This window comes from Heliangelus exortis, chromosome 10 (genome assembly GCF_036169615.1).
Source record: "Heliangelus exortis chromosome 10, bHelExo1.hap1, whole genome shotgun sequence".
Classification (NCBI taxonomy): Eukaryota; Metazoa; Chordata; class Aves; order Apodiformes; family Trochilidae; genus Heliangelus; species Heliangelus exortis.
This window is the reverse complement of record NC_092431.1, coordinates 17,093,329-17,117,307: the sequence shown is the minus strand read 5'-3', so window position 1 is coordinate 17,117,307 and position 23,979 is coordinate 17,093,329. Positions and strand designations below refer to the sequence as shown.

At 40.4% G+C, this 23,979-nt stretch overlaps 1 protein-coding gene across 5 annotated transcripts in view; it reads right to left on the bottom strand.

Moving 5' to 3' along the window:
* INPP4B (inositol polyphosphate-4-phosphatase type II B) overlaps positions 1-23,392 on the bottom strand; it is a 267,108-nt gene extending 243,716 nt beyond the window's left edge. For all 5 annotated transcript variants that reach the window (XM_071753780.1, XM_071753784.1, XM_071753782.1 and 2 more), the window contains exon 1: positions 23,222-23,392. The gene's annotated coding sequence lies outside the window, so the exon portion shown is untranslated. The remainder of the gene's footprint in view (positions 1-23,221) is intronic.
* Between the last annotated feature and the right edge of the window lie 587 nt (positions 23,393-23,979).

Genomic DNA, 23,979 nt, shown 5'->3' with positions numbered 1-23,979 from the left:
TAGCAGAACAAGAAAAGCTGCTCTGATGCACACTTAACTCTTCCAAAAGCTAAAATAATAATTCTGCTGTAAGGAATTTACATTTGGTTTCCCAATTACTTTTCAGCAAATGACAGAGCATGGCCAGACTTACCACATCTGCTTCAACACATGCACACACTTAACTAACTTGTTACTAGCAACCTTGCTTCTTGACATTTTTAAGCATTTTAGTATTTTAAATGCAGCTTGATATCCCATATATTGACTATTTTATAGTACACAGGTCACCAAACTTCTGGTCTGTCTTGGACTATTTTTTCTTTACAAGTGATTTCTTCATTTTCCTTAGTTTCTTCACTATCCAATCAACATCCTTCTTCTAATCTATTTGCAAGGTTGGGATTACTGTGAAGACAAATTTGGCAACCTCTGTTTGACAAGAATGATAAAAAGATCTAAGTACTCCATTATGCTCAAACTTCCACCAGCTCTCTGTCCAGAATTCTGAAGTACTCAGATCTAGTTCACTATTGCACTATAATCACTACTTGTACCTGCACTATTGCAGATACACCACCATCAAATGACAGCCAGTAAAGAAGCTGAATGCATGAATTAAGGGGGTTAACTGAAAATTACTTACTCAAAGCCTAAAGTAGGATTGATAATATAAAGGATTAGTGGGATATACAAACACATGGGATACCTAAATTAATCCATCTGGGATTAAGAGACCAACTCACTGATGTGACTTCTGGGTAGTGTTAGATAAATTACTGAAAAATCATTCTGGATTTAGCCTTGGATTAGGCAGCAGGTAACCTTAAGTATGTGCAATTCCATCTGTATTTTTTCAGACACAACAGGAACCAACTTGTAGAACCTACAACCTGCTTAGTATGAATTCTATAAACTTTACTCAACAATCTATTCAACTCCAAATGGCCCTTGTGCCCATGGGAAAAAGTCTGGAGTCTAGATATGTATCATTAAAAGGAACCCCAACAGCATTACCAGTAAAACCTTTCAACTTCCTAATCACTTTAACAGGTCTTGTATCAACATTTCAGCAATTCCTACTGCAGCCCACAGAGATTAAGAGAATGGTAAATCCTCAGAGGACAGGAAATACTAAAGCATCAAGTTCAGTTATTGAAGAGGAAAAGAAAAAGACAAACTAGTCCCAAAATAGAAGAATACTTCATTCAGTGCTCCTGTAGGGACACCAAGATAAAGAGCTGCTAGGAAAAAAATAAAACACAGGTATAATGCAAGGGTTATTTACAAAGTACAAAAGCATCCTTTCTGATTTATGAAACTCATCAATAAGCAAGATACAGATAGCTAGAGATTTCCTTCACAGCAGATCTCTGGAAACAAAGACAGGACCAAAACCTACATGCTATGGGATTTATTGTTGTTGGGCTTTTTGTTTTGTGTGGAGTACAGAGAAATAAAAAAATTAAAAATAAAAAAACCAGACACTGCGGGACCAGAAAGAGCAAAAAAAAAAAAAAAATCTATCACTATGCTGCAATAGACAGCTCTAGTTATTTCCACAGTATTTGTACTCACATAGAATTAACACTATTAATAGGCTTCCTCAAGCTAGCTACAGCTAAATCAGCAGAGTTTTCAAGCAATAAGAGACCAGAGTTATACGGACACCACATATTTGCCATGGTTCTCTTTAGGCTGCTACGTAACATCAAGCCTATATTCCAATAATAGTAATTGCTCCATAAAGCCAAAGAGCTTTTAGGTTCTTCTCAAAGCTTCTGCTTTACAAGCCAAAACCATCCTAAGAAAAGAACAGCAATGTGCCTTAATCCATAAAATAGCCAAGCCTAGCCAGGAATTACTTCCAAGGGAAACCAGCTACACTCAACTACCTTACCTGAGCTTAGTGTGCCAACACATTGATTTCAAGGAGCTAGTATTTGATTGCTGCTGCTTTTTCCTCCTCTTCCCTGAGATTTGGGTTTTCTACAAAGTTCACTCTCCCCAACAACTTTTTTTAATTCAGTGGTCAATGTCAGTATCCCACTCCTCTCTGCTTCCACCTCCCCTGCAAGGGGGAACCCAAGGGAGATCTGTTGATCCCCAGCACCTGCTGTTCAGCACAAATGAGCCCTGAGATCACCCCGAACTACAACACCTGCCTGAGATCAGTCCCAGCTGAGCATCATTTCCTCCTGCTGCCCCACACCAACACAACAAACCAGCAAGAACAGCAAACCCCCCCCAGCCACTTCAGAAGACACAGCAGAGCTCATCATCTGCTTCTTCCCCTTATTTCCCATTCCCCTGTGCCAGGGGGCAAGGATGTTAGGATGTTGAGTAATAAAACTTGGGTTTAACATTGCCTGAATGTTCTTTTTCAACATGGGTGAGTCATAATCCCTGAAGGTTATGGTTTTCCATACTTGCAAGACCAGTCCTGATGGGATTAATTCTTGTAATAGCACAGCTGATCACCACCATTAAGCAAATAAAAAAAAACATCATCAAGTTGGAAATTTGCATACATTTATCCAAGATTTGAAGGGACTCAGTGCTATGTCTAGAGAATGGCATAGTTTTCTTAGTATAAAACTTCAGCAAAGCATTCATAGAGAAATCTCTCTGCCAGCCTGGAGTACTGATTATCTAAATCCAACTGCTTTGGATCTATGTGGTTTTCTCCTGCCAATCTTCTTCAGTCATCTTCCCTTTATGAGAGCATCAAATCTGCCCCACTGAGTCTGATTACAGGTCAGGCATGGCTAAGTATAGACTGGTGTCATCCTGATGGCAAGGTAAGAAATCATTCCTCAGCAGAGATCTTTACAAGGTGGCTCTATCTTCCTTAGTTGATAACCCAGGCCCTGGAAATCACACCTAGAAGGATGTAAGTGCTGTCACTCTGCAAATGTTTTGCCTTTCATTGAACTGCACATCTTCAGTTTTCTTTTGCTTCTCTTACACCACAGTTCTCCACCATCCAGATTTTGGTTAATTAGGAAAAGAAAAACCTACATCCTACCTCAGTCTTCACATTCAAATAGCCAGTGTGTGGTATATTTGTGGAGCAAGTGTTTCAGACACACTGGAAAGGTCAATGATTTACTTAAATTGTGGAACAGTGACCTCCATCCCAAAGGAACAAAATTCTGGTTCTACAAGATGAGCTTTGGAAGCACCACAGAGTTCCTGTACTGAGATTAGAGGCCTGACAGCTTGATTTAGTCACTGTCTTAAAGAGTTGCAAAGACATTAGATGTGTCTGAATGCTTGTGCCTTCCAGAGGAAAAGTTATTTTCCATTTCCAGGATGAAATGGAACTGTTAAGTGGTATGTTCTCTCACTTTGATGAAGAAACTCATTTCTGTACAGACTGCCCTGACTGGAAGGGTAAGAAGAATGGAAGAGCCAACTAACAAATGAATGCCTCTAGTCAGGAGACACAGAGAACCAGCAATTTATTTTTCTGCTCCTTACATTCCACTGCTGCTACCAACACAAATCAAGCTGAGCTGAATGGATAATGGAGCAGAAAGCAACAACTGATCAACTTGCTGAGGTTTTCCTTAGGAAAAAAAGGCTTCTATCTAAGTATTACGGACTGAGAACATAAAAACCACCATAGAGAATCAGTCAAATTTTATTAAAAGATTCCATCTAAAGAAAAAGGAGCAGTTTAATTTTTATAAGCTTTCCTAGTTAAAAATCACATTCTCAGTAGAGTATTCACACTGAGGTGAGCTACAATTTTACTTACATTTGAAAAAATAATTAAAACTAAAATTGTGAATTAAGTATTCTTTGACTGCTGACAGGAAAATCTGAGGAGTGTTGTGTATTCTCAGAAGGAGATCAAAAATACACACACACAATGCAACCAGTTTAAGAGCTCTCATGAATTCATTACTGTGCCAAGGTAGAAAGGGTTTCTGGGTACACACAGCTCAAAAGAAAAAGTGAAAAAAATTGTATTTTCACAGTGCTACAGCACCCTCTGATAGTGAGAAAAACATCACACATAACAGCAAGTGAAGCAATGAAGACTTGCCTGTCATTAATGGCATTAGTCATGGCATCCTGGGAAAAATCTGACTAATTCCAAGACACATACCTGGAATTTCCTATGCAGTTTCAGATAGATGCTATTTTCCCCTTTGTCCTAAATGGTGCCTACTTAGCTCTGTTAAATTGTTGCTGCATTTCACCTCAACATAGTCAAGATGAATAAAGAAATAAAAATACATCAATAGAAGAACTGACACCAGCAATGTGTAGTTCAGCTATCTGGTCACAGAGTATTTGGAACCACTTTAAAGAGAAGAGCAAAGGAGGGGAGTAATATCTAAATTAAATATTTCACTCCTCTATTCTGGGCCAACCCTCAGAAGAAGCCATAATGTGGCTGGTAGTAAACAAAACCCTCATTTTCTCAGCAACAAAATGGTCCTACACTCCCTTTACTCCAGGGAGAGAGGTGCTGGAAGCCAATCTGAGCATGAGAGAAGCAATTTACTCAATGCACCTCATGCTTGAACTCATCTGAGCAGCACAGAGACCGGGAGGCATCCGCTCAAACCAGACATAAAGAACAGACAGAGAGAAACCTTAACAGTTTCATCTTCCACTGTCCCAAAAAACCAGCACTGTACTGCACTCTGGAGGCAGTGGTCAGCCTGGGATATCTATTTTGTTAATAGAAAAAGAGACCTAAAGGCAGAACACAGCTCAGGTTTCTCAGCCACCCTGCTCTGCAGCAGTACCAAACCTGTCTCAGCATCCAGCTGTGTCTCCAGATGCTGCACAGCTGGTGGGGGGAACCTTGTTCTAGGACATTTCATACATCTTAAGAGCATTAATTCTACACCAGAGCATTTAAAATACAAGAAAATCTAAAAAGGATATCCTACCTTTGAGGATCTACTTCTGTTTTACTACAACTCTTCCCAATACCTGGCCAGAACTGAGCTCATCTCCTTTAGGTCTGATCCTGTCTGGCAGTCGGTTTGCTGGTTTTTCTTACATGACAGGCATCACTCCAGATGATTTTACTGAGTGCTTTGTTGATTTATTTTGTTTGCATTTATTAGTCTTCAGGTGAAGTGACAGGCTAAGTGGAGATTCAAGCACACAGTCCAGACTGATTTGAATAAATGTCAAGATTTTGAAACGCTATCATTCCAAAACGCTTCCATTAAATCCCTCAGCTGGAGGAAAGGCAACAAAAGGAGGCCTAGCTTGAGGTCAGATTTTACAGTCATTAAATGAACACAGCTCTCACTTGCAGCTGCATTACCTCCCATTTCATGGGATGGAAATATGGCTGCAAATAAAACAATAAATTTGACTGGCAATTTGTATACTAAAACTAAAGAAAACCACAGTAAAAAAAAAAAAAAAAAAAAAAGTGGTTTAAAAAAATACAACAGTATTTTTCAAGCCCTAAATCCTGGCCTAGAAAAGAATAATTTGCCTCTTTTTATGTCATCAGTGTAACAATACCCCATGGTAACAATCCTACCCCTTCCTCTGTTGGGAAATGATAGAAGGAGTGAAGAGCAGCAGCTCAACAGCTGGCAGGGACAGGAAGATTTCAGCTCAGGACTGCAGTTGGTATCAACTTGATATTTCAATTACAGCATTCAAAAAACTTCTGGGTGATAAATGATTCAGGCCAATACATAAACTGCTGATCTGTATCAACTGATTACAGAATAGTATCACTCCTAGTGTGGAACTCAGTGCTACTTCGGAAGGCTCTGCATTCCCTCCTGTCTTTTTGTCAGTGGTAAGAAGTGAGAAAAAGAAGAGAAACCATTAAAAACAGAACTTGTCACCTTCTCAAGGCACTGGGTTACTGGGCACACATTAGGTGATCCAGTACAGTCCACCAGTACAGTTCACACAGAGTGGGGAAAACATGACACCCAACCTTCATTTGAGAAGATACTGACTTGAGCAAAACAAAGTGCAAGTTAATAATTACCACTGGATTATTTTTTATTTCATGCTTAGCTACAGTACACATTTCCAAGTCTTCTTGCATGATCACATTTTCATCTGCTCATAGAATAAAGCTTTCTCTCAATTTAATAAATTACATACTACTTAACACCGCTATTCAAGTGCCTTATAACCAGTCATCCTGTCCCAGTAGAATAAGAAATCAGTCTTTGCTTAATTAATCTTACTTATTCCTGTGTCAGATGAAAAAATTATAATCACTCCCCATTCTCTTAAAATGGAAAAGGGTGACTTGATAATTTTATTTTTTTTCAGTTAGCATTTTGATTAAGGCTTGCACAAAATTTGTGATAATCATAAGACTATTCAAAATAAATTGCATACTACTGATAAACTGTATTAAATTTTTAAATGTTTTATTTTATATTTGCATGTCATACCTAAACAGGCACAGGAATGTAGATAGAAAAAAATTATTATTTTTGACATGCAATTGAGAGGAGTATTTGGGTTTTCTTTTTTTTTTAAAGGAAAAAAAAAGACAACAGCTATCTGTCCTGCCCTGAAGTAAAATGCACTTAAGTTCTATAAAGAAAAACAAAGGCAGAAACTAGGAGAAATACAGAAATGTCATCTCCTCCCTTGTTCTCCCAGCATTTCTGTCATTTCTCATTTTTCTGGTCTAAATGTTTCTCAAACAGCCCAAAGGTCTGTGCAACCAATTTATCTGCAGCTGCCCTGCTATCACCATCCAAAACCAGGAGACAAGACATAATGAGACAATTCAGATAAACTTAGTTACTTCCCACTTGATGTCCTTAGTCTAAAATAACACACAACTACACTTCAAACTTTTGTTGTCTTTTTATCCTGAATGAATTAATGGAATTTGTCAAGAAAACAGCCTCAAAAAGTGAGGAAGAAAAGAATGAGGACAGCAAAAGTTACAAAGGGATTCTCATGTCACCTCCAGCTTTCCAGCCCATCAGTGTCCATCTTTTTCATCCTTACTAAAATACTCTCATCCTTCATCCCTACCTCCTACTCCAGTTATTCCTGGCTCTCATTAAGCATCTACCTCATCTTTCTTCCCACAAAGCAATATTCCTACTGTTCCTAGCCTAAGTTTTCTCTAGAAAAACCACTCTATTCCCAAATCTTTCCCCAATAAACAAGTAGTTATTTTCCGTGGAAAGGCAGTTTTGTGAATTCCACTAAAAACCAAAACATTTTCCAGCCATAAACTCTATACTTTTGTTTTCAAAAGTAATCAGGTGTTCCTGCATTAAGGTGAAAAATAAAATTACATTCTAGATTAGGACAGAAAACTACCACTTTTAAAGACCCCAACAATAGAAAAGTTTATTTCAGTATATGGCAATACATTGTTCTAAACAGATCAAACCATTCCTAATGATAATTGTGTTACAACTGAGCCAAAGAATAGGAAACTGGGCTGGTAAGGAGCTAGGAGCACAAACCAAAGTGCCCCTACACTTCAGGGGGCAGAGACACTGGGGAACCAGAGGAAAATTTGCAAAAAATTATTTAAAATTATATTCAAACCATAAGTCAAATCAAGATATTTAAGAAAAAAATATAAAGAAAAAAGTGTTCTGTTCTCAATAAGGATGCAGATTTAAAACTGATGATCTGATCGAGGTAATTTTTTGGTCTGATCTAAACTTTCTGTTCCTGTAAAGTCATGAACTGTGACCAAACTGCCCTGCAGAGTGAAATTCTTGTGAATATCCATCTAAGGAAACAACTTTTCCATTATATTCTACCTAAGCACTGCTGTGCATAAAGAACAGAGCTGGGAAATACTAAGTACCCCAGACAAACCAGCACAAAAGTAGGAACTGTGCCAATCTGGTGACACAGGTGAGAACTTTATGCTTTGTTTTACAGGATTAAGGTAATTTAAAAATCTACAAATATGGATCTCCATCTGATTTCCTTCCAGCTCAGTGCTTCATTAGTTCCAGTGTAATCTAACCTCTGGTAGACACATGAAAAGGAAGATTTTATGCTTTATCCCTCGGGCACAGAGTGTCTAATAAGCACCAAAGTTCCAAAGGAACTATGAGAGATGTCTCACCTATGTCCTCTGCAAAAATTACTGCAAGCTATTTCTTATGACACCCCATTAAATATTAATGCTCCTTAATATTACTCTTAACATTAAGAACCCTCTCATTTTGAATACTAATTGCACAAGGAAAAGATGGGCAAATTGCTTCCAAAAAGATGTATTAGCTAACTATGCCCTATAATAATATGAATTTGAAGCTGAATCTAGTTGCTATTCTTAAGAATCACTGCCCCACTGAGCTCCAAGAGAAACACATCCATATGCTCTGACTCAAAAGATTTCCTAAATGATGTCAGAGAGCACAAGGCAGTTGTACAACTGCAGGAAGGGTTGTTACAAACTGTTCATTTAGTGTAAGCAGGAGCTGCTTGTGGGAATGCTGATTTCTTCTGTTTGGTTTCACAGGTACCTCTGCCATGCCAATGTTTGCTTCCTTGCTGCCCCTCTGGCACTGAAGTTTATGTCTGATCATTCATCCACGAGCACCCTGTTCTACCTTTTTCCACAAGGACAGTAAAGGAGTCAGTGGCCGATGCATCTACACAGCCCAGGAATTTATGAGCTGCAAATACCACATTACCTATTCTGCAACCCTTTAGGAAACCAAATAAAAATGCTATTTCAAGCTGAAGGCTGAAAGCATTACACTGATTCATTCGGAATTTTTAGGTGAGCTGTGATTTTCAAGTTTTAGATTCAGCAGCTCTACTTCAAGCCCAGCCTCAAGCTCACACAAACTCTCATCTTTACTTAAGACATTAATTACTTCCCTGGGCAATTCAGTCACTACTATTTCCAAACACTTCCCATGTGCTAACAAGGATGTCTGGCTGGTAATGCTCTAGACACAATGGTGAAATAACCAGCAAGGGAAGGCAAAGCTTGGAGGCCAAGACACCACCCACACCATGGGGGAAGCTGCTTGACCTACTGCAAATAGTGTTTAAGTCCTTGCACAGCTGATGTACTGCTCAGGCTCACTCAGAGATGAGTAGTGTCTAGCCAGACAAAAACATTATTAAGCATAATTTATTAATTTATTTGAATATTTTGAAAATTATGAAGTCCTGGACTTGGAATCATACCTCCTGAGACTATGTTCTGCATACAGAGCTTTGAGATTTCACCTGCCTCTTCTCCCTGATCTTCTTTCCTGCCCTTGAACAATAAGCAGAAAATTATACAACTTCTGTTCTCATCCAATCCTTGTTTCTCAACCTTATTTATTTTGAATGGCTCATTACAGCAGGAGGTCTGGCTTGATACTGTTACCCCAACCACCTGCAATCCTATTTTATCTGGTTATGACACGCAGACTGTAAGGACAGGGATGACAGATACTTAAAAAGCCATTCTGAACCCTCTACCCAAATTCCTAGATAAATTGTGGAATGAAGATCACAGTAATGCTGTCCAGGTTAACTTGCTGATGATTCAAGTTCCTATTCCCAATGTTTTCAGGAGACAGGATACCACAGGAGTTCATAGGAAAAAAAAACTAACACCACCAAAAACCTGGATTCACACCGAATTTGTAACACTTTCAACTTTCGGAGCAGAAATCTCTCATGGTAACCAAGGGGAAAAAGTATTCAGATTTTTCTTCTGTAGAAAAAAAAAAGATTCCCATCCTTCAAAATTGTAATTGGTCTTTCCCTCCTCACACTGTACAATATTTCAGAGCCATTCATTCCAAAGCCCATGGTACACAAACAAGAGCCTCTTCAAGCTTCAAAACTGGTGGCCTCCAAGTTGTCCAAATTCATCCCCTACCCCAACTGCTGCAGCTTTCATGCAGCTTCTTGAACAAAAATGCATTTTCTGTGTGATTTGGGTTTTGTTCACTGCTATGTGAATATGTTAACTTTGAGATCTTCAAATGGCTATCTTTACTCTGACAGTTGTAGGGTTATTCATATCTCTACCATGGACCAAGACTTTTTTGGTTTCTTAATACTTTTCCAGGCTGTGTATTAGCTTGCTTACTATTTAGTCTTTCCTAGCTCAAATAAAAAAGGATTTTAAAAAATCTCCACTGACTGCTGTAACTAGATAAAGGAATTAATACAAGATGTGTTTCTGGAGGGTTTTTTTCCCTGAATTTTTAAATACATAAGCATATTTTGTAACAGTCAGTATCTCATTAAAACTACCACTATCCATAAATGAGATTAAACTTTTTTTTTTTTTTTTTTTTTAATAAAAAGTCTTATCAGACTCATTGATAAAAGTGAGAGGAAGAAAAACTTCAGCTATGTACCAACTGAGAGGTTGTTTTAGACCTGTGGAATACACAATCAATACTAAGGTCATAAGGTATTTAACTTCCAACAAAACGAAAATGCCATTCCTGCTACAGTTCTCAGCTTTGCCTATATTTAGAAAAAGAAAATAGAATATTTTATAGTCAAAAAATGAATGAAGTATTAGGTAGTTAATAAAAATAAAAAACAACTTTTGGACACCACACTGTTAGTACATTTTAAAAGTAATGCCAAAGAAAGTTTACAAAGTTCCCTTTCTAAAATGTCACCCTTTTAGCCAAAGTGTTAGTGTATGAGGAAAGACTAATGGGTTTCCAAAATATTTATTTGATAAATGGGTTAACTAAATTAGATTTTTTTTTCCTTAATTAAGTTGGTCCCCTGCCTGGAGCAGTCAAGTTGTTTACCCACAATGGCTGGGAAATTCCCAGTGTTTGATGATGCTTTAATTATCTCCTTGCCTGGTAATTCTTTTAAGGCACAGCAAACAAAAAGAATTGTCTGTCTCTCTGCTTCACTGTTCAGTCTTGTGAAATTCCTTACAGTTTGTGTCCCCTTCTTCACCCATAATGACTTTTAAGTTGATACATTAAGACAGTGTTTATTTTAAGTACAGTGTAAGTATTTTATTGATTTTCAGCTCCCTGAGCCACTGAAGTCAGTGACCTATACAGACACCTGCTAGCTACAGATATTACAAGATCTGAATTTTGTTTACTCATTTGTCATCTGACATCATCTATCAGATGCAGCAGATTCTACTGAGAAGATCAGGACAAGTTACAGGCATCTCCCACCTCTACACCAGGTCCTGTATGATTCTCTTAGTGGCCTGGGCATGGTAAGAACTAGGTCTGAAAGCCATGAATATATCCTTATATACATATATATATATATATAAACTGGTCTAGAATGGCAACTACACTATTTGGACAGCTCAAGAACAAATTGGAAGATAACCATGGATGAAGAAAAAGCAAAAACCCCTATAGCTGACTGTAATCAGAGGACAATAATACATCAGAGACTTGATAAGGTTTCTTCACTGATGAACACAGGCTTACTGAGCACTTTCATTAAGTTTCAAAAAATAATTATATGCACCTTTCATTTAAAAAAAAATATTAAAAACAATTGGCTGCTTACCAGTATGTGAGAATAGAATTCACTTGAGTTCCAGGTGTGCCTGACAAATAGTACTTCTACATATAAAATTTAAATTGCATCTTCTTTCCTAAGTGAAACAAATCAAACATGAACAACTTAAACTCAAATATTTTTATCTCCCAAATAACCATTCTTTTTCAAACCTGACAAGGTCCCTCTGCATGGCAAAAGGTTACCATATGGTGTCTAAAATGGAGGCATTAGAGATTTTGTGTAGCAGGCAGACAAAAGAAAAGGAAACCAGAAAATAGACAGGAAAGCCCAGTTTCTGTGCATTGTGTTGTATGAACAACATAAAGACAAAGAAGGGCACATTATCATGGCTGACACAAATTGTAAAAGAGAACCAGAAATGTTTCATGTGCTCATAAACCCAAAGTAGAGATGCTGAAGAACCTGATGCTATCCATGCAGTGCTGCATTCCTGCCACTCCAAGGAGTCACTCTCCCATGGGAACACTAAGGAGGCAACAGGCTCATCACCTGCTACAGAAGTTCTCCAAACATAAACAGGGACAAAACAGCCTTTGATGGCAAGTAGCCAAGCACAGAAAGCCTTAATTTTGTTGTTGAAGATTCAGGAAAGCTGCAGCTCTGAGGCTGTTCATGCGTATCTCTCCATTTCCCATCTGGCAAGAAAATTTCTACTAGCCCTGATGTCTTGATGACTCCCCAGAGGTTTCCTGCTCTGTATACACCAGCTCTCCTCCAGTTTCTCACTGCCATCCTGACAGAAGCACCTCTTACCTTGCCTCTTCAAACTATCAGGATCTACAACTGAAATGTGAGCCTGAGTCTCAGCCCAAGTGATGGGACCTCTATCTCCATCCAACACCAGCACTTCCATTTCTCTCTGGCTATCCTGTCCCTTCTGTGCATTTCCAAAATCAACACAAAAGGGGCTACATTGCTAATATTTTTTTTAAAGTTTAATATTTAAATCAAGAAAATTTTTTAGAAAGCCAAACCCAAAGCCAAGATCTTGCAGAGTGCTTCCCCAAGTTCCAGGAAACTGCAAATGGGGTTAGAATCTGCTCCCAACACTTAGGAGAGGAGGGGAGAGATACCTGACATTACTGACTATACATCAAAGGCTCTTTTGAATTATTTACCACAGCAGAAGTAACAAATCACCTGGAGATAAAGTTGCAACGCTGCTCCAAATAGAGAAATGACAAACTAGGGTCATAACTGACACTCTGGTATTGTTCCTTAAAATTGCTTAAAAACACATCTTCTGCTATGTTTTCAGTATTCTTGCACTTTGTAATTCAATTTTTGTAAAACATCCTTCTACCTTAACCTTCAAACTATAGTGGAAGACATTCATCTTTCAAGATACAAAAAATAGATCCTCCAAGCTGATGTTTTTCAGAACTCAGGAAGTATCCAACAACACAAACTCCCATAGATGTGGGATAGAACTTTATTCAGCATTTCATTTATAAAATAGGCAAAAGGTAAATACATTTTGGGGTGATTTGTTTTGGGTTTTTTTATTTCTCCCCAGCTGGAATAGCTCATGAGGAAAAAGCCATTCATTATTTAGGTATTTACAAAAAGAGATAGCCACAAACGTCAGGTAAAATTCCACTTTACCTGCACTATGTTGTTTTGATTAACTGGATCAGACAGAGGAGAAAAAAACAGATCAGTGCTTCAGGCAAAATGCCCAAGTATGTCATTCTATTGTAACACACCAAAATTGACTGTCATTTCAGCACATGGAAGATGAGTAATGATAATTTCTCTTTTGAAAAACAGTACAGTTTTTCTGTGTTCTCTTGTTGATATAAATCTTAATAAATATTCATAGATGACTCTAGGACATCTCATTAGCAAGCTGTACAACAAGTTGAACAAGTGCTGAACTAGGTATTTTAAATAATTATTATAAATGCATCATCTCATAATAACATGAAAACAATTGTAGCATGTTTTGTAGTGGAACATCAGCTTTATTTAAATATGATAGCAAACAAATGCTACCACCTGGAAATAAACTGCCAGGCTTGGCTGTACTAGAAAAATTAATGGATGACTCCAGAAGGGGTAACTTGTCCCTGCTGCTCAGGTAAGAAGTTACTTGTTCCCAGAAGCACCAGAATCTCAGCTTGTTTTGCTTCATCTGGGACTCATCACCTCCATTTCCAAGACATCAGTGATTCCTCCAACTTTCAACCATGCCCAGAGGTAACCAGCCAAGAAAACTCTATCTGCAACTGGCAACTGACCCATCTGTAGTAGCAGAAGCAGAGGAATTTTCTCCCACACACAAAACAAAGTAAAATAGATTAAAAAATGTTTTTACCTTCCTTGTAACATCGTGCCCCCACGAACAAAAATCTTAGTAGGTTACTTTGGTAGTCTAATGCATCTTCAATCCCACAGCATGGCATGGGCACAACACACTCAGGAGCCTCCCAAAACCTTATACAGCTACAAGACCCATTCTCAGAAATCAAGTTTCAGAGAAAAAGCTGGTGGGCTTCAAATGACAGCCAAAAACTGGACAAAGGGACTTCAGCTTCCCAATGATCATAGCTGGAGATTAGAGCATTGTACACGAGATCAGAGAGTTTATTTATGGAATACTTTTTATACCAGCCTAAAATAAACTGCCATTTAATCTTGTTTCAGTATCTCTATTGCTTTTGTGCTGTGAGTCAGGCAGTGACTGCTCAGAGTCAGGGATCTTTTGTCAGGGATCTGCTTTCCCAGGTTCCCATGAATCTTTAGATCAGTCTTCAGCTGCAAATTGTAGGACAGCTTTTATCCACATGAATATGGGTATCCACAATCTTTTTTTTTTTAATAAATATGTTTAACATGCTTTTTTGTTGTGCAAGGTTACCCTAGTTCGCCATTTAATTAAGAATGCTAATAATTAAAAAAAAAACAACAAAAATTATCTGTGAATGCCAAACCAAAGAGATCAGAAACTCAGATACAGTGCCTCCATTTACAGTTAAAGTGACAACTAAAAACTGAGATTCTGAGCTGCCAAGGACAATTTACACAAGGTTTTCTTTGCTGTAATCTATGACTGATAAAATTTAAAGTTGAATTTTCAAAAGACCACACAAACATAGAGGGACACTACTTTCACTTACTACTTCAGCAAGGCCTTCGACACCGTCTCCCACAGCATTCTCCTGAAAAAGCTGTCAGCCCACAGCTTGGACAGGGGCATCTGTGCTGGGTTAGGAACTGGCTGGAGGGCCGGGCCCAGAGAGTGGTGCTGAACGGCGCTGCATCAAAATGGCGGCCATGGTGTCCCCCAGGGATCAGTGTTGGGCCCAGTTCTGTTCAATATCTTTATTGATGATTTAGATGAGGGGATTGAGTCCATCATCAGCAAATTCACAGATGACACTAAGCTGGTGGGAGTGTTGATCAGCTGGAAGGCAGGAGGGCTCTGCAGAGGGACCTGGACAGACTGGAGAGTTGGGCTGATCCCAATGGGATGAGGTTCAACAAGGCCAAGTGTCGGGTCCTGCACTTTGGCCACAACAACCCCATGGGGAGCTCCAGGCTGGGCACAGAGTGGCAGAAAGGGACCTGGGAGTCTGGATTGCCAGGAAGCTGAACAGGACCCAACAGTATGCCCAGGTGGCCAAGAAGGCCAATGGCATCCTGGCCTGGCTCAGGAACAGCGTGGCCAGCAGGTCCAGGGAAGGGATTCTGCCCCTGTGCTCAGCCCTGGGGAGGCCACAGCTTGAGTCCTGTGTCCAGTTCTGGGCCCCTCAGCTCAGGAAGGAGATTGAGGTGCTGGAGCAGGTCCAAAGGAGGCAACTGGACTGGTGAAAGGACTCGAGCACCAACCCTATGAGGAGAGGCTGAGGGAGCTGGGGGTGTTCAGCCTGAAGAAGACGAGGCTCAGGGGAGACCTCATCACTCTCTACAACTCCCTGAAAGGAGGTTGGAGCCAAGTGGGGGTTGGGCTCTTTTCCCAGATGACTTTCAACAAGACAAGAGGGAATGGTCTTAAGTTGTGCCAGGGGAAGTTTAGGTTAGATATTAGAAAGAATTTCTTTACTGAGAGGGTGATCAGACACTGGAATGGGCTGCCCAGTGAAGTGGTGGACTCTCCGTCCCTGGAGATAGTTAAAAAGAGCCTGGATGTGGCACTCAGTGCCATGGTCTAGCAACCGCAGCGGTGGGTCAAGGGTTGGACTTGATGACCTCTGAGGTCCCTTCCAACCCAGCCAATTCTATGATTCCATGATTACTGTGCTGCTCAAAGACCCCCCCCACAAAACACAGTATGCCTCCAAGTGTAGATTTATTGGAACATCTACATTTTCTGCTGGTAAATTTTTCACATTCTTTTCAAAATACTGGTATTACTGGAATCAGTGGTGCCCGGTATTTTCTTCTGTGAAAAGCACAGTAAAGAGGGGAAAGTATCATTTCCTCACTGAACAGTCTGTTTTATAAAAGCCTTCAATCTTCTACTTTAAAGAAGTCATTATCAAAAGTTGGGATTTTTTACAATATTCTTTCTTCAAACATACCATGTTATGACTTACATCTTAAACACATACAAGTCTTCTAATTTACCAGCAGACTGATTACTAATCAAGTTTTAGTGTGAAGTACCACCTATATTTACATATATATTTTGGCAGCCTGCATACATTTAATCATCCCAGCATGTGGAGAGTTTTGCTTTTTCCAACACATGGTTCCAAAGAAGCTCTTGTGACAAGGCTTTTCATTCTTGTCACAGAAAGAAAATCCAATTTAAAAAAACGTAGAAGTTTCATGGTGTTACATCAAACTACTTTCTCATTTCACTTGCAAATATATAACAAAGCTCTGCACACAACTTTTATAGGCTGGGGCCTCTCATCTCTTCTGCTTTTTGTGCTCTAGTAGAGAAATCTATCTCTAGGCTATCACATCTTGATGGTACAGAAACCCATTTAAAGGTTTCTAATAAATGTTATTTTCACCACCTCAGTCAGATTTTTTGTATCATCAGAGACTGCAAAAGGAAAGCTCTGAAAGGACTCCCAGTATAGTATTGGAGGTTGTACTTTGCTCACCAACAAGTCCTACCTCCCATTCTCACTGAAGGCCTCTTGCAATGCTCAAATAAAATAAATAAAGATGCTTTGGGGCTTTTTGAGGCTTATACATCATACCATTTGTAAAAAGACTGACACCACAGCAACTGGTTTGAAATAGCTCATACTTCACATACACAGACACTTTCTGTAAGAAAAGAACAATAAACTATAGCAGTATATGAAATTTGACATCAGTAATTTGCCCTGGAGACTGAGTATAATTTATTTTATTTTAAAAAACAACACACACATACCAGATCATTCTGTGTAAATGATAAAAGGCCATGACACAGCTATAAAATATTAAAATTAAGTCTCACCCATTGTTGTTTTATCAGTTGATAGCTTTTGTCCTACAGTTCTAAAATACACATTCAAAATAGAATTTTCAAAAATACATGTAGTTTTCTTAACCCATAGATAACCTCAAACAAAAACCAGCAAACCCAAATGATGTACAGAATGCCAGCTATCTCACAGTAAATGCCCAAATACATTCTCTTACTCAAACAAGGTAAATTCAAGACAAATTTAGACCATGAAAAATAAATGACCTCATATCTAACAGGAGTACATGCAGTAAAACCACACTTATCTATGAAGTGAGCCTGAAGTGTGGCAGCTTCTATTGAGTTTGCTGAGAATTCCAACTCTCTTCAGGCTTCTTCATATTTTACACTGCCATCTAGTGCAGGCTACATCCATGTGTTCCAAGCTTCCAGCTGTCAGCACCTGAGCTCTCCAAACTGAAAAAAACCCTCCTTAAAAATAGCAGCCACCAGTTTAATTTATATTACTTGGAAAAAAACAAATCCTGGAAGTAAAATGCTACATTGTTCAGCTGAAACAAAACACTGAAACTTCAATCTGGCACCAACAAAAGCCAAAAAAAAATTAAAAATTAAAAAATAAATATTAAAAAAAAATCCAACCAAACAAGCAACCCCTAGATGCAACAAGTAAGAATGATACACACATATGTTTTAAACAGTGGCTAAACAACCATCATATGATTCATTAGGATGTTTCATGTAGGCTCATATAATGCATGATACACATCTGTGTTTGCATAGAACCTACAGATAAAAAAAAAATATTTCTCAATGACAGGGCCAACCTGAGAATGCTTATTTAATTGTTACGTTTTTCTTTCTGAAACTCAGTGTTTCTTCATCATTTCCATCTCCTATCTTTATTCCAAAGTTTACTGACCACACTGCTCCTGTGGAAAGTGCTGATGTGCAGGACTGGAAGAAAGTTTGCTTTAGGACCAGCTTTCCCCCAGTGAAAGAAGTCCCATCACCACCTTTCCCATTTCCAGCCCACAGGGACCCTGTGCCATGTGGTTGTTCTGCAAAAGGCAAAGGAATTGTTTGTCACCCTAAAGTGTCACCCAGAAATTCCAGGTACAGTGTAGCACCATAGCTGCCTGCTGCAGGGGAGTGGGGAGGGAAGTTCTGACCCACACACTTTAACTAAAGCAAAAAGGCACTTCCTGTGCACACTCCAACTTTTAGGTGAGTAATCTGAAAAATTCAAGATCTTCTCATCAATTGCAAGGAGTTTTTAATGCTATAAAAATAGCAGGCTGAGTGTATTTGACGTGTTTGAATAACCCATCTCCTACTCTGTGCACCAAATTCTGTGCTCGTCAACAGAATGAGTTGGAATAACCCACTTAAAAGATTTATTCCAAAATTATATAACTATAGAAAAGTGAAAAAAGTAGTTTCACCCTATAAAACTCAATTCTACTGCTACCTGTAGATATACACAAAGCAAACAACATCCAGGCACAGCACCAGAGATGCTGCTGTGACAGAAACACTGTAGAATACCAAACTCTTGTCATGTTCTGCTCACTGCTCCATTTCCACAGCAATAAGTACAGAAGATACCAAGCCACACTTAGCACCTGGACCTTTAGACCCATTTCCATGTTTTGAGCCATTTTCATAAAAGACAAATGCACCCTAGGTTCAGAGTGTCTTACTAGCATTGCTATAATATGCTAAGAATTTTAAGAATTAAAAGAAAAAAAAATACAAAAAAGTGATGGTACACGAAAAACTGGCAGAACTGTCCATTACACATCCACTTCTTACAATTACAATTTAAAAGGAGTCTTTCTGGTGCCTTTTATTAGGAGATCTCATTCTATTTGCCAAATCAGTGTTTTAACAGCAAGCAAGAAACTTTTATTGACAAGTGTAGAGAATCAAAGGCATTGATACAAATGCCAGTGTTCTAGTTATGTATATATGGTAAGTTTAAGAGAAAATGTTCCCCAGGCTTAACACAGACTGACTTTACTGTTGTACTCCAGATATATTTTCATCGAGGTCATGGCATATGGTGACATTTCATAGAAGCAGGGTATGTACAACAAAACAAAACAAACATCTGCAAAAAAAAAAAAAAAAAAAAAAAAAAAAAAAAAAAAAAAAAAATTTTTTTTTTTTTTTTATTCCATGGTACACAGTAACAGTGCACAAACTCAGCCTGCCAAAGAAATTAACTAAAGCAGCAGCATCACATTTAACAATTCTGACACCATACTATGTCAAATAAGTACCTTTGGCTTGTGTTGTCTTCCGTATTTTCATTAAATAGATCTTCCTTGCTTCACTGTTAGAGACAAGCTAAAGGAACCTATCAGGCAAATTCAGTGACAAACAGGAAAAGGAGGCTTAGTCTGTCAGGCTGAGGCAAAAAGCCTATTAGCATCCTAACTCTATAAATCAACATTAAACCTCCTGTGCAGCCTCAGAGTTCAATCTACTCCTTAGACAGAGATTCCAGTCTCTTCTGGAGTCAGAAGGGTCAGTGAGTTCTGTATTACTTGGATCTAAAACACCTTAGAAGGAGAAATCATCCTACATTTTTAAATAATCCCACTATAAAAAAAAAAATTTAAAAAAAAAAAATTGCTGAAACATTTAAGCAGACTGTGTCACTGTAAACCTAAGAAACCTACAGAGCAAGCATATGCTATTCATGCTATTCACTGCTTCTTAAAAGACAAACTAATAAGGATCCCAGGTACACAGTGAGATGCCCACTTCACTTTTCAGCATGTTACCTCGGGATACCTTGCCAAAAAAAAGCACAGAGGACTTGGAAGACAGACACTGTATCCTGTCTCCTCACAGCAGTTTTTAGGGTAGAACACCATGTATAAATCTGTTCTGCTGGTTGGGATTCTGCTCATCTTTTGTTAACTTATGATGGCAAAAGAAAAGGGGAAAAAACTCTTCCTTGAAATGTTACTAACCTGGACAACTTAACTGAATCTACCTTTGCATATGATAAGCAAAATGAGCTGAAGAATTCTCCATTAGGAATTTATAATTTTTCTCTTTGTAATATTCAGCTGGAAAGCAGTTAACACAGTTTTCCAAACAGCAGGAAACCAAAAGTTACAAACCTCAACTTGCCAGCACGGATTTTGTACCAAGACGAGCAAATTGTTTTAATTAAAATCCTCCATCACTGTGCAGACATCTGGGAGCCCAAGTCCAGCACAGCACTCAAACCCTGTGCAACCCAGAGAGCCTTTCAAGGTTGTTTTAGGTTTTCTGTATCAACTATCCAAGACAGAAGAGCCTGGAAAGGTAAGTGACCAGATCCCTATCTGGAATAGTCAAGGAAGAATTAGGCATTCCTGAAAAAATAATAAATACTTAGGGACTGCAAGAGCAAAATCAACTTGGCTGCTCCTAAAAAAATGAGATGAAGAATGTGGGACAGAACTGTAGTGAGACTTCCAGGTTTGTAGGTGAAATCAGGAAGAGTGGGGAAGGCTCCTAACCCAGGGTAGGCAGTAGGCAAGACCAAAAGGTTGATGATGCCAGAAATGCCCCCAAAATAACATTTCAGCCTTCCATGCACCCCACATTTTGACCCATGAAGTTTGATTTCCAAGTTATTTTAAAAAGCCAAGGAAAAGCATTTCACAGGATTTCCTTATCAGTCCAGATTACTCTGGAAGAAGGAAACCTTCCTAAAATGTCCAATAAGTAACATTCACCATTCATCAATGGTAACTATAAAATATTAATGTAATACAAAGGATTTAGTAAGCTGAAAAAATGTAACCCTTGCTAAAAATTTTCATCAATCAGAACATTTGGCATACAGGAAAGGTTATGAAAATATAAATTAGGGAGCAAAATGTAGCTAAATGCTCAAGTGTTTAAGAATGCTAAATCAAGGTATCATAAATTTTGAAGAAACATCAGTTTTAGGAGTAATTGCCCACCTTTCCATTTGTCTTAGCAAACTATCTTACTTTCTTTTACATAAATCCTAAAAGTATTGTTTTCATATTTCCCTGCAGAAGCCATATACTAAAATTTTATAACAACAAGAATTCAACAGATATACCAATCCCACTGCTCCTCAAAATTCCATGTGGATTTAGGCCTAATCTAAGAAATGGCTTCACCTGCAGACTGTCTCCCACCCTTCACTCTTTCCCAGCAGCACTGTCCTCCAAAGGCTGACTTCAGTGCTCCAGGCAGATATTCTGTTTTTAGTCATTGGGGAGTTGGTTGTATTTTTTTTTTTCCTTCAAGCAGTACAGTAAACTCCAGATCCTAAGCAGAGTATTAATCATGCGTTTTGATTTCACATGGCCTAATGTGAAATCTTCAGGTTAGATAAGATGATAAGGAGATGATCATACAGGAGAATCTGTAGGAGGCACCTGGATACACCTGCTCAAACTGATGTGCCTTAGCCTGAGGAAGACAGAATTCTTTGATCAAAAAGAACTAAGGCAGCCTCACAGATAATTCTCTCCAGAGAGAAAAAACAGAGCAAAAGAGAGATCAGCAGCACCAGCAAGGTTTGAGGAACCCATGGAACTCTAAGCTTTAGGGTAGTCCAAGCAAAAGAAAAGAAAAGCTTTATTTTAAAGAAAGATTTAATCTTATCTTGAGCACTGTGGAAACTGTATTAGGAAGCAGAGGAAAAAAAGCAAAAATAGGGCTCTGAAGTAGTAGCACTGCCCCACGCTCCCACTAATGTCACTAGGGCTGTAAAAATCTCACAGGACTAATTTCTGCTTATATTAATCTTGTGAATTGTATCTTGATTTTAGTTGAATTATCAGAATGTGTGAAGTAAATAACATTAATTCCTGCATGGATAGTTATAGTAATGAGGACTTATAGGCACAAACCCCACACAATATACAGGTTCACAGAACCAAAAAAAAACCCCAAAGATACCTCAGGTCTTTAAAGCTAGTTCAAATTTAATCAAGTAAAATAAAAATAACACTTTTTGAAAAAATATAATCAAAGTACTAGAATGCTTCCTTTTTAAAGACTGCTATCACACTTGTAGATACTTAACCAAATATAACAAGTTTTGTTTCTAACCAGTTATTTACATAATCTCTTGACTTACAAACAGACATTTCCCCCCATCATTTTGGCTGTCTGGACATCCTTTAAACACAGAAGGCAGACCAGTGCCGACTGAAAACTCGTCTTGTTTTTGACATTCAAAGCCATATTCAAATGGCATATATATGGCCTCATTTTAGTACATCTATTTCAACACATCATTAATGGAGAAATAAACAAGTCAGTTTCTTCTGGCAAGGAAGAGAAACGGAAACATAAATACCTATCAGATGAAAACATAGCTCCACAAAGACTTCATCCTAGTATTTTTATTTCAAATAAGGCACGGGTTAGCTCTGGGGACCAGGCGAGCAGATAGCACAAGCTCTGCCATCCATGCTTCAAAATCTCTATGTCATTTGGGGGAAAATTAAACTCCACTTGCCTACAGTTCAGAAATTAAATCCCCCACCCTTCCTTTTCTGGACGATAGAATTCCAAGTTAAACTCTTCTCAACTTCTCTGTATCTACCTCCTTTCTTGTGCTTTCCATCACATTTCAGCAGACGCTGTCATTTGCAAGATGGGGATGGGCATCCTATAGCTCAGTTACTCCAGCAAATTAACCCCCTTAGCAGCACCTACACAGCCTGTTATCCGCCTCAGCAGCCAACTACCCCCAACTTTCAAACTCGGCGCCAAACCGTGGTAAATAAGGTCCTCAAGCCCCCCTCAACGCCCCTTCGGAGGAGCCGCGGCTGCACCCAGGCGAGGGGGGGGAGCAGAACACGAACCGAGGCGGCCCCGCGGCTCCCCAGCCGGCAACACCGAGGAGGGCAGAAAGCAGGCGATATCCCCAGCGGGTCCTACCTAGAACTTCGCCCAGCACCACGGGTCCCTCCGCGCCCTCCCGGTGCTCCCCGGAGAACGGCAGAGGCCGGGAAGTGGTCTCTGAGGTGGCCGGGCCGCCTCTCCCCCCCTCAGCCCCGGCCCTGGGGGGGCAGCAGAGCCCGACCCGGAGGTGGGGAAGCGGCAGCCGCCCTCAAGGCACCCCCGGCCCGGATCGCCGCTCGCCGGGCTGCAGCAGCGGCCCCCGACGAGAGCACCTTCACCTTCTGCCAGGGCTGCGTATGTCTTGCGGGCTGTAACCTTAAGAAACTTGGTAAGGGAATAATAAGGCGTGACTTTAGCGAAACCGATTTATAGCTTTTAATCTCTCCTGACGCGCCGGAGCCAACGAGGAAACAAGGAAACAAAACCCTCGCCAGCGAAATGAGGTCCCGCACCCCGCCCGCCCCTGCCTGCCCGAGCGCTGGTTACCTGGCTAGCGGCGAGGCGACCGACCGACCGACCGACCGACCGCCCGGCGGGGCTACCGGCGCGGCACTTTCCTCCGGTGCGTGCGTGTGTGTCTCGGTGGCTGCCGAGCCTGCTATTTATAGTCCGGAGCCTTCAGCAGCGCCACGGCGAAAGGAAATGAAGGGCTGAGCGCCCCGGCCGCCGCGCTGGGCAGCCAGAGCAGAGCCCGCTTCCCCGCCACCTCCTTCCACCCCGCCGCCACGGGGAGGGCGAGTCCGCCGCTTGGCGCTTGGTCACCGGGCACGGGCGCTCCGGCCCCCGGCGACGCCCTCGGATGAGTCTCCTCGCAATGTCACCACAGCCCGGAGCGGCGACAGCCCCGCAAGTAGCGCCCCGCGGCAAGGAGGAGAGAGCCGCCGGCTGCCCCCGCTGCTTCTCCCGTGGCCCTGCGGCCGGCGGGCAGCGCGGAGAGGCGGGACTGAGCCGCACAGAGGTGACCCGCTTGCTGCTGCTGCCTCTGCTGCTTCTGCTGCCGCCGCTGCTGGAGGAGGCGAGACCGACACTGGGGTGTGGGAGGGAGAAGCCGCGCCTTGCCATTCACCTCCTGCCGCCCAGAGGGAGCCCGGCCTCCGCCTCCGCCGAGTGCCTAGGGCTGAGGGACGGTGGCGGGAGCCTGCCCGGCCCGAGGGGACGGATGGACGAACGGTGGGACGAGGCGGGGGTCTCTACCGGAGGTCTCTACCGGAGAGACTGTGGGCAGCGCTGGTGCCAGGCTGACC